This window comes from Tympanuchus pallidicinctus, unplaced genomic scaffold (assembly GCF_026119805.1).
Source record: "Tympanuchus pallidicinctus isolate F22 unplaced genomic scaffold, pur_lepc_1.0 scaffold13, whole genome shotgun sequence".
Lineage (NCBI taxonomy): Eukaryota > Metazoa > Chordata > Aves > Galliformes > Phasianidae > Tympanuchus > Tympanuchus pallidicinctus.
This window is the reverse complement of record NW_026294648.1, coordinates 9,650,984-9,663,181: the sequence shown is the minus strand read 5'-3', so window position 1 is coordinate 9,663,181 and position 12,198 is coordinate 9,650,984. Positions and strand designations below refer to the sequence as shown.

General features: G+C 45.8%; 1 protein-coding gene across 4 annotated transcripts in view; it reads left to right on the top strand.

Moving 5' to 3' along the window:
- Positions 1 to 2,288: 2,288 nt before the first annotated feature.
- LOC128076097 (H(+)/Cl(-) exchange transporter 5) overlaps positions 2,289 to 12,198 on the top strand; it is a 40,191-nt gene continuing 30,281 nt past the window's right edge. The window contains exons 1-3 of one of the 4 annotated variants that reach the window (XM_052673425.1): positions 2,327 to 2,591; positions 3,058 to 3,223; positions 3,998 to 4,340. The gene's annotated coding sequence lies outside the window, so the exon portion shown is untranslated. The other 3 variants (XM_052673427.1, XM_052673426.1, XM_052673424.1) reach the window with 3 other exon arrangements.

Here is a 12,198-nt window from a genome sequence, read left to right as displayed (position 1 = left end):
TGCATATTATGCAAATATGAAGATAAATCCTGATTTCCAGGAGGAAATAAATGATAAGTTAATCTGATCAGAAAATCTCTTCTTCACCAGAAAACACTCTGAGCATGGGTGGAAAACAGTGGAAGGCGAAATCCAGCAGCTTCAACTCCTGCCAAGGCAGCTGAGAGTGTGTACCAGTGCAGTGCATGTCTAAGGAGGAAAATTCCAGGGGTACCACTTGCAAAGCCGGAGAACAGATGGGTGTGCTGGGGCTGGCTGTGTCCAGCAGCACAGCCTGAAGTTGAGGCGAGAGAAGCTGGTGCTCATTTCTTGCCACTAACCATTGGAGGAACCTGGCTGAGCTGTGTAAAGATCAGCTAAATCAAGGGTTTGCTCCTTCAGGACTTGTGGCTCAGCTTCCTCTTTTGAAGGGTTTTCACTTCCATGGCATGATGCTAATGTCATCTTGTGTGGCAGCTGTTATGCTAAAACCAGTTTCTTCTACCATACCCAAAATAGGAGTGCAGCAAGTCCCACCATGATTGAATCTCCTTGTGACACCCCTTAGTGTGACATGAGAAGCCTGAAAGTAGCTGGGCTTTCAGTTAAGGGACATGGGGTTTTCCTCATGCCATAAGAAAAGCAACTGAACAGATGCTCCTGGTGGAAATAAACACATCTGCACAGCACAAGAGTTGTTTTCTGTCCCAAGGAGGAGCTGGACTTGCCCCGAGTAACTTCAAGAGACTCTCCAGACACGTGGACTCTGCTCCTAGGACAAGGGACAGCTTGAAGTTCGGATCCTGTTCTCTTATCCTCGTTCCAGCAGGGGCCCACAGAGCTGTCTACGGCAGGACTCAGTCTCCTGCTGGGAACAAGTGAGTTCTGATTCCATTCCTTCACTTTGCTGTGGCCTGAGCATGTTTTTGTGCTGTTCTGGGATGACTCCCAGTGGAGACCAGCAGTGTTGTCCAGCTCAGAGAAGAATCAGCTAAGTTTTAAGCCAGTTTCGGTGGGAGGATAAGAAGGGGGCTCAGGCAGTTTTCTAACTGTCTTCTGCTGCCGGGAGTCTGTGACCTGTGCAGCAGATAGGTAGCGAGAGGTAAAAGACGTCAAGGGAGACGGTGAACAGATCAGACCGCGGGCTGCTCCTGGCTGCACCACTGCTGCCCTCTAGTGCTGCCAGAATCTGTGCCTCTGCCAATTCCCGGCCAGACTGGCGTGATGGCTGGGGACCTGGTGAGTGGGCCATGGTAGCTTGCTGCGGGAAATCTGGAATCCAGGGACTCTGCCTGGTACTGTGTGCTGGGCGCATGATACGTAACCTCTCCAAGCTGCTGCTCCAAAGGCCTTAGTGGTGTTAAGGGTGCTAATATGCTGAGGATGAGGGGCTGGTGGGAAAATCCCAGTAAAGCCTGGTGCTGCACATCCTACACAGCAGCCGCCAGCGAGAGAAAGTGCCACTGCATCACAGCACTCAGCCCTCAGGGACAGGACTCCACAGAGAGGAGTATGGAGAAGGCACAGCCCCAGGACACGTCAGAAGATAAAGGAGCCTCCCATTGTCATGGCACAGAGACAGCCTGGGGATCTGAGGTCCCTGCCTGGACTCTAGGCAGGATCTCTATTCCTATTCTACCGCCTGCTGGCTGCAGAGCCATGCTGGGAGATGTGTCCATGCAAGTCAGCCATTCCCTGGGAGCTCTGAGCTGAAAGGAAACTATGTTTTAGTCCCTGGAGCCCTGAGATGACTACCTGACAGGGTCAGGTTGGGAGAGAATCTCAGAATATCATGAGTTGGAGGGGTCCCATAGGGATCAGTGAACCCTCCTCACAGGACCACACAAAAATTGGACCACATGTCTGGACCAGCACTGTCCAGACACTCCCCCAGCTCAGTACCCTTTCCACATCCAGAAGAGATGAGGGCTGCTGGGTGTAGGGCATCCTGTGCAACAGCACTCATGACAGCCAGGGAGCATTCCACAGTGCAGACACCCCAGCGTCTAACATTCCAATCCCAGCCACGAATCACCACTTCAGGCTGCTAGCTGAAAGAGCCAAGACATGAGTCTGGGGATCCTCTGGGCGCAAGAAAGGGCTAACATCTTTTATAAACAATTAATGGATCTAAAGGGAAAGATCCCCACCCGGCCGCCCACACCTAAGATGGCGCCTCCCAGACGTACCCGCGCTGAGAGCCCCGCCCCCCCCGGGCCACCCGTTCCGGCTGGACATGGCGGAGCGCGAGGACCGGAAGGGGCGGGTTGTGACGTCACACGGCAGCGCCGCGGGTGGAGCCTCCCGTCGCGCGGAGCGCCGGAGGAGGTGGGTGTTGGGGCGGTGCTGAGGGCCTGGGCAGCCCCGGGCTGGAAGCTTTGGCGATAGAGTGCGGCTGCGGGGCCGCTGTGCTGCGGGTTGAAAAGTATTCATACGTGGAGGTTGCTCTTAAGGCTTCCAGCTGGCTCTTGAAGCAGTTGGTTGTCAGCGGAGCGTCTGGAACGAGAGCTGCAAGCACTGAGGAGGCCGCTGGAGCCGGCTGTAGCCCCGGTGTTTGTGTCGGTTACAGAGGTTGAGGTGGCTGCCCAACGTCCTGCAGCCTGAGCACAGAGGTCTGTGCTTCGCTGCGTCTGCGTGCCTCATAGCAGTGCGTTTGGAAGCGGCAGGCTGTGGGTGGGAGCGGCTGTGCTTCCCTCTGGCAGCGCTGCGCGGTGCCGGGAGCCGCTGCTGTGGGCTGAGCCTGTCCGGCGCTCCGCTCCGTGCCGCGCCTTGCCGTGCCTACACAGCGACGGCTTGGGGCGCTGGGGCTCGGCGGGGGTTGCTTAGAGCCAAACGTGCAGCCACACACTCTGTCTTCTTGCCGTTTGTTTTGACAAGGTGAAGTGGTTCGTGTGGTAGAGAGGATTACCAGTCCCCTCACTGACAACGGGAGTAAACAGCTTATAAATAATGAGGATGCGCTCACGGTCATTAGCCGGGCGTGTCGGTGTGTGACTGAATATCTGTCACGTGGGGAGGAAAGGGAGGAGGAGGTGAATTGCTGCTTAATATTATTTTTTTTTCTATTTTGTCTGCTAGGAAATAAAACAGTTCAAGGGAAACTCAGAAGGCTGTGTGTTATTCAGAGTGCTGCTGATAGTGCTCCTGATGAAGCAGGAATCCTGCAGGCCTCTGCCTTTCTCAGTGACCTGAAGTGTAGGGGAGGAGAAGCCAGTGTCAGTCTCCGGGGCAGAGAGCTGCATATGTAAGTGGGGCATCTTGTGCTTGGACCTCAGCAGTGGGAGGATTCTGCTCCATTCTCTGAGAGAATACAGCAAATAGAGAGGCAAGTTTAAACCAAAATAATGGCAAACTGATGTCCCTTATTGTGCTTTGGCCATCTGCAAGGTCAGGTTGTGTATTAGCTCTGCTGTTGTTGTGGTTTGTTTCTTCTCAGGAGAAATATGAAAGGAGCCAGTTTTGTGAATGAACTCTGCTCCATGGGAGAACAGTGTTATGTCCTAACTTATAAACGTTTTTGAGTATGACAGTAAATGAAAATTGGCTCTTCTGTTGTCACATTGTATTCCAGGTTGAAAAACATGAAGTTATCAAAATATATTTATAATCTAAAAGCTGATTTTATTATTATTTTTTTTTATGTCTGGTGATTTTTCTTGCCCCACCATGTTATCTGTCTAGTGTGGGCTTAATGCTTATGTCAGCTGACAATAAATTGGTCTTCAGTCCATATGGTGTCAGTGTTGGATCTGGAGGTGAGAAGCAGAAACTTGCCAAAACTGCCTCTGTGAAAGTTCAAGAGATACACAAAATGGGAAAATGTCTCAATTCTCTCTGTACATGCAGTGGTGTTCTTGATGACACTCAACATTAGTTCAGTGCCTTAGAAGGGCTTTCTATATTATGACTGTGTAGCCCTGAAACAGAGATTATAAACTGTCAGCAGTTTATCATGTGCTGAAGAGCATGTGTCTCGTCTGAGTTTACTAGTCTGAGCAAGTTGTATTTTCTTTTCCAGCTTGCAGTTCCAAGAAGTGTTTGAGTGAAGCAGTAACTGAGCCGTGGGAGAAGATACTGAAGTTCTTTGCTGAATAAATGTTCTTCTCTTAGTTTCAATTGACCTCTCCTGTGGATGAATGCTGTTGCTCAGAACAGAAAACTTGAAGTAACTGTTGGATCAAACAGCTTGCTGTGATGTGAACTTTCCAGCAGATATTTACAGAAGAGAGGGACAGAGAAGAATAACCTCTTTCCAGTTCTGATTCTACTGGAAGTGCAAATGAGCACCTGTGGCGTCTGTCTCAATTTGTTTGGGTGCTCAAAGAAAAATCCAGTCTGAGGAAGCCTCTGGGAATAGACAGGTGAGAAATCTGTCAGCCAGAATTTGGCAATCTTTTAATACAATAAGTATAACCAGCTTCTGGGTGTTGTTAACTTTAATTTGTCCAAGTTTTAAAGCTTTAAACCTTCATTAATTTTGAAACGTATTCCTCAATTTTCTTTGTAAGCAGAATGAAATGAAATATTTATTTCTGTACTTGTGCAAAGCAGGTGTTTGCAAAATGCTAATGGTCATCAGGATTTCCTAATTTTCAGGATGCATCTTGTTCTGTTGTACTTTTAGCCAAATGGATCTCCTGACCTGGCAGATGGGGGTGGCTGAGGGACTGGGCTGCTGGTACTGGTATGTGGGGGGAGCAGAGATGTGTGGCTGGAGTAGTTCACTGCATTTCTGACTTGAAAAAGTACAAGATTTTTTGTTTGTTTTAAAAACGCCATTCAAACAATAGCTCTATAAAATAGAGAATTGTTTTTAGTTGCAGTGCAACAGCCTGATCGATATCTTGCCTGCCAGAACTTGTGTCCTGCTGGTGTCCCTTTCTAAGATATTTTCTGACCTCTGCAGTGGTGATAGGTGTAAGGTTTTTTTGGTTTAAGACCTAGCAATTGGTTGCTCTACTATATCTGAGTTTTGGATTTGTTTCTTCTGGATGTTTTCCATATTGTTTTTGGTGTTGGTTTGTTGTTGTGCGGATTTCATGGCTTTTTTTTTTTCTTTTTTTTTTGTATCTGTGGGATTTTGTGGAGAACTACTGTTCTCCAAAAGCTGAAATGGTTGGTAAGTACACCTAACCACAAGTGTGAGATTGCACTTCCTCAACCCTCCATATACGTTTGAAAACATAATGGCTGATTTCATTCAGTCTTTTTGTGGATCTTAAATCATGATCTTAAGCTACCAGAAATCTGCAGAAGTTAGAAAAGCACCATAGGCTCTAAAATATCAAAACTCAATTTTCTTTCTTCCTGTTATGTTTTCAGGAGGTTGTTGGAAAATTGTACTATGCAGACATGCTTTTATTTTCTCATGTTTCTCCGCTTTTACAACGGAACTGACTTTTGCTGTTGCCGTATGATTTTGTTGGTTTAATTGCATTTCAGAACTGGGGCTGTGCAATTACTGGCTAGAGCTGTGAGGCAGGATTTTCTTTTCATCTAAATATTTTCCTTCAATAGCTCTCCAGCACTGCTTGCCTCTTTGAGATTTGATCCAGTTCTGCTGCATGGGAAAGAGGGGGTTGTTTGAAAAAACAAGCCACAGAGCCAGTCATCAAATAAGAAATGTAGCAGCAACACCCAGTATTTTGGGAAATATTCTGGCTGAGAAACAGTAATGTTAGTGATGTATAATTCCTTTAGCTTTAGATCTCTTGGCAAGTTAGGAAGCTGGCTGTGTGATTGTTCTGTTATTCTGTACAATCAGGAATGATGGTGGCATTCTTCTCTCTGGTCTGGGGGCGTTCATCAGCTCTGTGGGTTCTCAAGGCTCATCTGTTGCTTCTGCACTTCTGTCCTATAGCTGTTTCACCCTGTGCGCAGGACTCCCCAGCTATATTATTTCCTTCCTTCTGCTATGTTGCAGTTTTCTTGCTCCATCCATGGTACGAGAGTTACACAGAAGGTAACACCAGCAGTGTCCCCGGTCTTTCATCTAATGATGAAAGACAGTAAAACTTCTGCCATCCAGAACTGGTGGTCTTTAACATGTTTATGTAGGGATACAGTGAATCTGTGGGATATGACAAATACCCAGTGTACCTAGACTTTCCCTTTCCTGTCCTTTGTGGACAGCTTCATTTAGATGTTCTGCATGAGCTGAAGTGGATTGAAGTGTGACAATGCGAGGTGCCCCTGTAAAGGAGCTGCCTGCCACTTAGGCTGTGCTTGAGGGCTGCATTCCACACCAAGTGCGTAAGGAGCAAGGAACTGAGGCTGGCTGATACTGCCATCCTGCTGTTCCTAAACTGATCCAGCTGGTTCGTCTGGGAGCTGGAATTCAAGTCTTAGTGCCTGAGTGCAGAATTTAACAGTAGATGCACGAGTATTTCTATGCGTTTCCCATCATGTTTCTAATTATTCATGCTGAAATAACCTAGCTTCTTGATTATGCAGCATAGCTTCATGTGCACTTGTTTCTGAAGCACAGCAAGCCATGGTTTAGGAAGATCATTTTCTGAATGAGTCCCTTGAGAATGGAAGTATGTGGATACCATCCATTTCCTAAACAGTTTGGACAGCATTCATTGGCAAAGCAAGTGAGGGAGCTTCCCCAGGACCCTGGTGTGCTTGCTGCATGACACAGGCTACACACAGCAGTTGGTGTAACTGCGGGTAGATGGATGGATAGTTAATATGAGCAGCAGTAAAGCAGATAATTTAGTCTTCTGCAGCGTTGTATGCCCATTACTGTTAAGCTGTTAACTGAAGTTTTAGTACTTGCCTTTTGAGGAAAACACTTGGATGCTGTGAAGTGGCATGCAGATAGCTTATTTCAGGGCTTGTGGAGATGCTGGCAGTATTTTGCAGTTGTTGCTTTTCTGTATAGCTGTGTCTTGCAAGGTGGTGTATATGATGCCTGTCCCTGCATGCTTGGAGTGAAGCCATCAAGGATTTCCTCGACAGTGATGAGTTTGTCTTGTTGAGGAGTTGATGAGACTGCCTGCAGGGAAGGTGGCTTTTACAGCACTCTGTTCTTACCTGAGAAGAAAGAGGTGGGTGTACTGTAGGCAAAATCTGTAGTTCTCCAGCATGGAGCAATCTGCCGTGGAAGCTGCCTCTGTCTCTATGTGGCTCCCTTTCAATTGAAATTCAGCAGGCAATCGACTGAACTTTTTACTTGCTTGTGTAGCAGATGTGCTTTTTCCTTCAGAAGAAGGAACACTGTAGGCATGCATGGGTAAAACACTCTGGGAAAATGAGGATACCCAGATAAGCCCTTTGGTCTGAGAGAGGCAGTGTATGTGAGATTGGGAAAAGGGTTAGATGAGGAGAAAGAAGTTTGTTCGTTCCTTCTTTCTGTCACTGACTTTCATGTTAGTGGTCCTTTTGCTTCTTCATGGATTTTTGGTTACAGCAAAAAATTCTCAAGAAATTTAAGTGCTGTAGTGATATCTACAGAGGGTATGTAAGTTGCTTTTTTTAAAAAATAACATCTACTACAGTATCAATTTTTAAAGTGTTTTAAATAAGAAGGTGCACTGCTGTAGCAAGTGGCAGTTTGTTTATGCTTTTCTTTGAGATTGTAAGAACCATGTCCAAAAAGGGAAAGTCCTTTGTTTGTATCATGTCTATGATCTCTGAAGTGCTGTGTAACAATAAATAAAAGGTTTCTGTATGTGCATTTAGATGCTTCAGAACATTTTATAGCAAATAGCATGGAAAGTATTCAGCAAGTGTTGAGATAGGATTTGAAATCCATGTGTTGGCTATGGTAACTGTGGTGGTTGATGTTCCACCTGTAGCCTGGCTGTCAGAACCATCAGACTGCTAAGTGCTCTTCCTGAGAAACTTGCTGGAGATCCAAGTGGAGGGTTAGGTGGCTTACTTCAGTTGCTTTACTCTTTAAAGGAAATTAACTTTGGACTAGTATGATAGCGTTGTATTTTGACGGAGCTGAAGTTCTGAATAGCTGCAGGATGTTTGCACACTGAAATGTTGCATCTCTTTATGTGACCTGACTGCTGTGCTCTATTGCTGGAGAGTGAAAGGTGAACTATTCAATGTGCATCCCTGTTTAGTGGGGGACTGAAAAATCTGTAGAGATAAGCAGCTAGTCCTGCCTATGTATTTCAGTCAGTGAGTAAGCCCGTGGCTACCCTGGTGTTTATGTGCCAGCTTGTTCTGTTTCAGTCAAATGGATTTTAAAACTGTCAGATTGTATTTCACTGCTTCCAATTTTATCCTCCCTCTTCAGGAAGTTTATTTTTTTAACATCTTGTGACTATGCAAGAATGTTTTTATAGTTAAGATCAAATAGCCAGTCAGTCTGAACAAAGTGTTTATGTTCAGAATGAGATTCACTGCTTTGAGGAAAAACGTACAAAATCCATTGCATTATATGCACTGAGAAGTTCAGGTGGGTCTCGTACAGATGGAGGTGTTTGAAAGGTAACTGGTGCACACAGCACTCAGGCTTTGCATTGAATAGCATTCAGCATGTGCCAGCTGCAATTTTCATTGCAATTGGGCAACAGTTCTTTGAATCATTAACCCCAACCTTCCCAGGAAGATTTAGTAGTAGATTGTGCCAGCATTCTGCTGCTCCTATGACCTTGTCATAATTACAAGGGAAGTTTTTTTGTCTCACTGAAAATTTTGTGCAAACTGGATGTTTTATGGTTTCTTTGTGCCTCTGAAAATTACCTCTTAAGACTTTTGTAACTTATAGTTCAGTAATTTGAGCTTTTTTAAATGTTGCTAAGCAAGAAGAGTGGTCTCCTGAGAGTACTTCTTACCTGACAGCATTTTATTCTGTTTGAATTTAGGAGTGTACTAATATTTTGTTTTGTGGTTATTTGGCTTTTTTTGTCTGACAAAGTTTTGAGCATCAGCTGTTTCCATTATGGAGGACTTCTGCTCCATAATTTTGAATTCTCATTCTTTTAGAATTCTATTGGAATAACTGGAATATATGCAACAGATAGGAAAAATAATGTGATAATTACATTGCTGTAACTATGTCATCAAAAGTGAAGATGCCCTGTAGTTGTGCTGGTTGCACACTTAGTGGTTGTGGTCTGAATAGTGTGGGACTGTTAAGGAAATAAGTGCACAACCTAAAAAGTGAATCTACAAAGCATTAGCTCTGTGGCCATAGTAGCTTACTTCATTCAGGAAGTAGGAAAAGGTCTGCATCTTTAATGTCTTATGTTCTTGTTTGTCCTATTGGGGTGAACAGTCTAGGGGGCAGGTCCATGCAGTCTGGGGGGCAAAACAGTGCTAAGCTTTGGAAATGAGAGAGGTGATATGGCCTCTTGCTAGAGCAGTTCTTGGGACCTGTCCCTTGCAATATGGGGAAATTATTTTCAGAAACAGTGTGGAGCCTTTGAACTTAGGTTTAAACAAGACTGATGTGCATTCTCTGTGTTTTCATACAACAAAAAGGGAAAAGAACACTTTTTATAAAACCTGTATTTGGCTAGTCCTGCTGCTTTTCATGCTGTCTTGCATGCCTTTTAGATCTGTTAAGATCTTATCTTGCATCCAAGTAACTTCTCACTTGATTTAGTGCTGGATGCATTGTGCTTAGTTTGATCTGGATAAGCAGATCAAAGTAATGAAGTGCTGTGCAGTGTCAGATACAGCAGAAGAGAGAAGCGAAAGTGTAAGGCAGCGAGCTGTGATGTGAGCGTGCTGTGGCTGTAGCAGTTTGGTGCAGGCTAAAGTTCAGTGCCTGCCTTGGTATCTGACAGGGTCCATAGAGGAGCCCCAAGCCTTGGCATCGTGGGTGCAGCGTAGAGCCTAGAGCTGCTGCCCAAGTTCATTGCTGTGGAGAGAGGTGAGGGGACATCTGCAGCCTTCAGACACGTGAGCATTGCCCTGTGTGCCCCTTGACTCCCCATTGCTTTTCCTCAGAGTGGGCTTTGGCTGTAGCTACTTCAACGTACTCCTGTGACAATCTGAGGTTGGAACTAGTTGCCAGGGAGGGGGGGAAGGAGCCTACCTCGTTAATGAGAACGAGCCTTTGGGACTGTTCTGCTTCCCAGAGCTCTCCTGTTAAAGGACTTGGCTGTGGGAACAGCTTTGTTTGTGATCCAGCTTCGCTGGAGGTTTTGGCAGGAAGAACTGCAGAGCCTCATCCAAGATTTTGATGTTTTCATGATGAAAATTGCATCTGATCTGTTCTTAATGCTGAGGCTGTCTTTGTGATGCAAAACACCCGCACTTAGTCTGACTGTCTTGCTGGGGATCATGTGTTAGTCACACTTCTGATTTGCCTTGGGAAGGCTAAATTAGGGAAATCTGAGTGCTGTGAAGGCTTACAAACCTAGGGATGGCCTGATTTTTCTGTTCAGGTTAGGCTACTTTTTATCAAAACATTGACTGGAAAATTGAGCTGGAAGTGCTTATGAAGAAACAAGTGGATACGTGTGTAGAGGCTCTGCTGCTGGACTGGGGCAGCGCTGTTGGAGCTAAGACTGGGCTGGCCCTTACATATAAGGAGGACTTATTTTAGGTCCTACTTTATTCAGTTGAGGGGCAGAAAGATGGGAAAAACTATGAGAAACTTATTTTCTCAGAAACTATACATTTTTTCTTCCACTTGCTCACTTAAGGAACCTTTTTTTCCACAAGTATGCATCCAGATCACTTTCTGTGGGAAGCATCCTACAAAAATAAGAGCTTCTGAAGACAAGCACTGTCTGTGCTCACAGTACTGTGATCACAGCAAATATACCGATCAGACTGCTTTGGTCTGGACCCATGCTGTCACGATGACCTGTGCTGTACTTTGACTGGACAGCTGGAAATACGAAATTAACCCTGAAGGTGCCACCTTTGGAGTCGGTGGGCACTTGTGGCCTTCTATAAGGAAGAGAAGCCACCCTCAAATGGGTAATACTCAAGAGGATAAAAACCAAACCGATTAGGGAAAGGTGGGTGTCTGAACAGGAAGAGAGCCTAGGCGCAGGAGCTGTCATGGGCCTACGGTTATCATCACAAGGCAGATGCCAATTAAAATGATTTTTGGAAACATGAGTGGCAGTTGTATGGGACCTACATTTATTCTGCAGTGTGTTCTTTGCCCTGAATCACTTCCTGCCATGGAAGCTGGATGGATTGCAGTGCAGAGGTGTGTCAGCGGGTTGGAAGCAGCATGCATAGCTCTGGCAATGGGAGTAGCTGTTGGGAAATTCAAGGTGCGGTCTGTATCTCTAAGTAGGCAGGCAGTTTAAGCTGTCGTAAATGTTTCTGCCTGCTCAAACAGGAAGAAGTCAAATGCTCTGAGGACAGAGCATGTCTGTTCTGGGTGAAGTTGGGGTCTGTCCAGTTGTGTATATCTTGTCACAGTACTTCACAGGTATCTGCATGTGGGACAGGCCTTGCTCTGCATCTCCAGTACAGCAGTGTCTGTGGCTTTCTACAGAACCCTTCACTGGTTGGGGTGGGAAGGACCCTCTGGAGGCCATCAGGCCCATCCCCCAACTCCAGCAGTGACACCCAAAGCAGGGTGCCCAGCACCACATTCAGGCAGGTCTTGTGTATCTCTGGGGAGGGGTCTTCATCCCCTCTCTGGGCAGCCTATGCTAGTGCTCTGTCACCTGCGCAGTGAAAAAAGTTTTCTGGTGTTCAAAGGGAACATCCTATCTTCCTGTTTGTGCCCTTTGCCTCTTGTCCTTTTTCTATCCTCCCGTGCACCTCTTTGCATTTGTTGGTGCTTATAGCAGCCCTGTCATTAGGGGAACCCATTTTCCAGGTATAGTTAACTGTAGAAATAATGACAGCATCAAGAAAAATGTTCAAGTTGTAATGTGAATTATCAGCTTTATCAGTGAGAGGCTTCAGAGCTGTGTTTACTTATTAATAATTGTTAGGAATAATTGTTTCTCAGCTTTTGGTAAGTGGTGCAAGGTGATGTAAGCCAGTGCCGGGTACATGCTGTGTCTTGGAAATATCATCTGCTTTTGTCCTGTGAACACTTGTAGAACTCCTGCCTCTGAACTCTCTGCAGGTAGGGAAGCCCTGAAAGTAGGGGAGGCTCTGTGTGTGGTGGGGAGCTAACTTAGCCCTGCTGGTGTCTGTTTAGAAGCCTGCTTCCTGCAGCATTTGTAGGAAACCTGAATAATGTTTACAGATCAGTGGCCAGCATTAGTTCTTGCTGTGGTTATGTTCATCACTTCTGTGTACTTTCGTTTTGATGAAAACTCCTCTCTGCAC